This window comes from Ascidiella aspersa, chromosome 2 (genome assembly GCF_963924565.1).
Source record: "Ascidiella aspersa chromosome 2, kaAscAspe10.2, whole genome shotgun sequence".
In the NCBI taxonomy this organism is placed as follows: Eukaryota; Metazoa; Chordata; class Ascidiacea; order Phlebobranchia; family Ascidiidae; genus Ascidiella; species Ascidiella aspersa.
The window spans coordinates 11,977,665-11,981,391 of record NC_139448.1 but is presented as its reverse complement, the minus strand read 5'-3'; positions in this window follow the sequence as shown (position 1 = coordinate 11,981,391).

Genomic DNA, 3,727 nt, shown 5'->3' with positions numbered 1-3,727 from the left:
CGCACACATATATCCATAGAATATGTCACGCTAGACCTATAATTCATAAATTAATGCCTTTATTTACAAACGCTGCATTTTGCTCGCTTAAGCTGCTAACCCAAAACCTGAACCTCACCCCTAACTTTGCATTTGTCGCTACCAGCTAACGTTCGTAAACCAACGTCATTATGATAAATAAAGGCTTCATCAATCGTTGTCAAACTAAATTCCGATGCTATTTTCTCGTTTTACTTCTGGATAAATTGATCAAATCGTGTCAACGTAACTCAAGAAAAAACGTATTGTGGTTTAAAAGGAGTAAGTTACATATAAAATTATATAAATTCTTGTTTCTTGTATTCTTTTTCTCATGTTTGCTGGCACTATTTGTAATAAAGCATACTAAACAACGGTATCAACGATCAAAATTATATTTTATATAAAGCACTTTAAATCCTGCAAAAATATTTCAGTTTAATAATAATAGATGAAGCAATATAAATTTCTAAAAAAAAAGCTAAACAGCCGCTTCTCTTGCTTCGTTTTGACCAAAGAGATAATAATCTCTTTGGTTTTGACCAAATATAGACAGTAGTGCTCTGTGGGGCGAAACAGTTAAGTTCGTAAACCAAACCAAAAGTACAATAGAAAAGTTTAATGCCCGATAACTATATACTACGAGAAAAAAATGTTGTGTATCCGGCTTTATAATTTAATTTAACGCAACGACAAACAAACATATCCATTTGTCTGTATGATTAACTAAGTTTTATTCACACTGTTTCAAACAAAAATTCAACAAAAAGTCCACATTTTGTCAAGCTGTCGTAATTTTGGTTAGGGCTACTGACCTGTTCACAAACACTATTTAAATCGGAACTGAACCGAATAATTTGAAACAACCTGAACCTTAACCGAACTTGGGCCTGTAAACAAACGCGGTTCACTGCAACATGACGTCAAGTTACGCCATGTTCGAATTTTTATGAAATAAATCCGAATATTGATTCAATAAAACGTGTTTTTTTATTTTTCAGATATTTCAATAATGACGTAACATAGATTAAATGACCTTCAATTGAAATATTATTCTCAACATTTATTGACCCACATTTTTAGATTTAACCTAACTTATATTGTATCCGAACAGGAACTTTATGAACCGGTTTTGAAATAACGACGATAGAACCGAACCTGACCCGGAACTTTTAAATTGCTTATAACCGAAACTGAATCTGAACCGAATTCCGAAAAAATAATTGAACCCGAAGCGAACCTGAACCGGAAAAGTCAAACGATTCGACTCACTACCGCGAAGACGGTTTAAAACGAGAGTCGGCTAGGCCAAAAAAATGAAATCAAGTCGGATTCCAACCCGCATATTTTATTAATGACCCTCAAAAAAAGTTTTCAGCAAAAGTGGGTTTTAAAAAGTTGAATAGCACTGCTTTGTGCCTAAAGTCTTTTATGAATTCAATCATGACCTGCCAATTTTTTGTTAATCAAACTATATTCTAGAAATAACTGCGGATTAATTTCGTGACATATACTGCAAGATCAAGGCAGAAATAACACATGGCGCGATATTTTGGGCACAAAAGAAACACAGAATATGGCGTTTGGGCTATATTTACAGCCATGTTCAAATTTGGAATCGTTGGGCTATCGAAGCAGTAGCCCCATTAGATCATCGAAAACGATATATTTAAAATAAGAAAGTATAGCTTCCTCATGTTTTGGTGTGTAATTATACAGCACCAAAAATTGACGACGATCACGCATTAAGGAAATCATTGCTTCGTTTTGCCAATTCGGGAAAAGTGCGTTGTGGGCATTGCTTGTGAATGCAGTTACTACTTTATATCCAAGTACAGATTTGCTTTGCTACATAGTTTAGGTGTGAGAGAAGTCGTCTCCTGAATAAATATCAAAGTTGTCGCGAAACAAATTAAATAAGAACTTTTGAATTGAACTTACTGATGTGGTATCCCCAAACGATACGTCAGTGAGAGTATAACTTTTAGTTTCGGGTACGAGTTTATTATTGAACTACCGGTATACGTTAAGTCGATGTTATAGAACAGGTCATACAAACAAGGGTAATTTCTAACTTTTAACGATTGAAACATTACGGTATTGCCTTTTTCACCAATGCGAAATATTTTACGTCAATAATTTATTTATGTTTCGGGGTTTTCTTTATGTGTAAGCTCTTCTGTATCTGTGACCAAATGCGTATACAAAAAACTGGGTTGCTACATGCCGCAGTTTTTGCCCTTGAAATCATACAGGCAAAGCATATGACGGCCACAGCATTTTCATCATTCGCCACCTGCGAAGTGGTGTACTCGTGGGCAATATTAATACTTAACTCGTCGTCCCAAACAGAGCACTTGGAGCATAATTGCTCATTTGTGAAGTCTGCGTGGTGCCAAACACGTGTTAAAAGGTAATCACGTTTAAGACAGCTCGTATCCTTAAAGCGTTTGCTATACATTACCTGAACGGTAAAACACAAGAAGTTTAACGCATACGAGTCATAAACAACCTAGAATGCTCTACTCAGGTCGTGTTTTGCTCCAAAATTTTGCCTCTGGAGTTATATTAAAATTCTGATGGATATAGCACGCCAGTTCGTGCTTAGAAATGTAAAATTAAACTCACGCTTTGTTAAAAGCAGTGTGGAAAGCAATAGGGTGAGACTATATTATAAAGGGTGAGGAAACTGACTCAAATATGTGCGTCATTAGAGAAAAATGGGATTACGTTATAGCAAATAGGGGCGAAATATCACATTACTTCAGTGTAAACATTTCTTAACATTAGCTCAACACAATAATTTCGGTCGTTGTAAAACTGTACAGCTACAGACAATATCTTGCGGTGATTAAATAAAATATGGCATTTTAGGTCTACAAACATATGACGCGTAAAGGACTTGCGTATTCTTGGTTGACTGTCATTCGCCGGTCGAATTCGAGGCCAGGCTAACATTTAACTATCAACTAAAACGTCAAAAGCAAATTATCAACAAAGAAAAAACAGCAAGCCGGCCTGCAAGCAAATCGACCAACAAAAAAGAAAGCAAACAGGCGAGGGAGATAGTTACGTCACAGTTCGAAAAGCTCTCGCCGAGTCGAGTCACGGCTGACTGGCTGGCAAACTTTTTTTGTCGCCGCACGCCAAAAGTGTCACATTCCCGCCGCAGAGTCTTCTCGGCAGACTGGGTTGGCAGGAAGAGCGTGGGAGATTGTGCATTTTAAGCAGGGCAATAGATAGTTTTGCGGCTATGGTTGCATGGCCCATTCAAACGAAGCCAGATACTTTTTTCAACTTGCTGTTAGGTTTTTTGCCAACAAAATATGTTTAAACCTTTGTAGAAACTGGAATCTGTCGGCCTTAGAAGCGCCCATGTGAAACAGGAAAGCCTTAAACGAAAGCAGGGAGTCGCTGTATTAAAATTCGAAACTGAAAAAATGTTTGATTATTTTAAACAGTTGCATTAACCTGACAGGGGATATTGTTTACATCATAAAAACGAATAGATAGCTTTGAAGTCGACCAAGTAAGCACATTAGATTTTGTGTTTGATTTTTCTTAATGAAACCAGCCTTTATAAAACAAACCAATAGGCCTCGGTCAAAAGGAAATAGTTGGTTAATAAGGATTCCCGAAACCCTATTCCGATGCAATAAATTGGTCAGGTGTTTCAAAAACTAGAAAACGGAATTTTAACGTTTCGCCC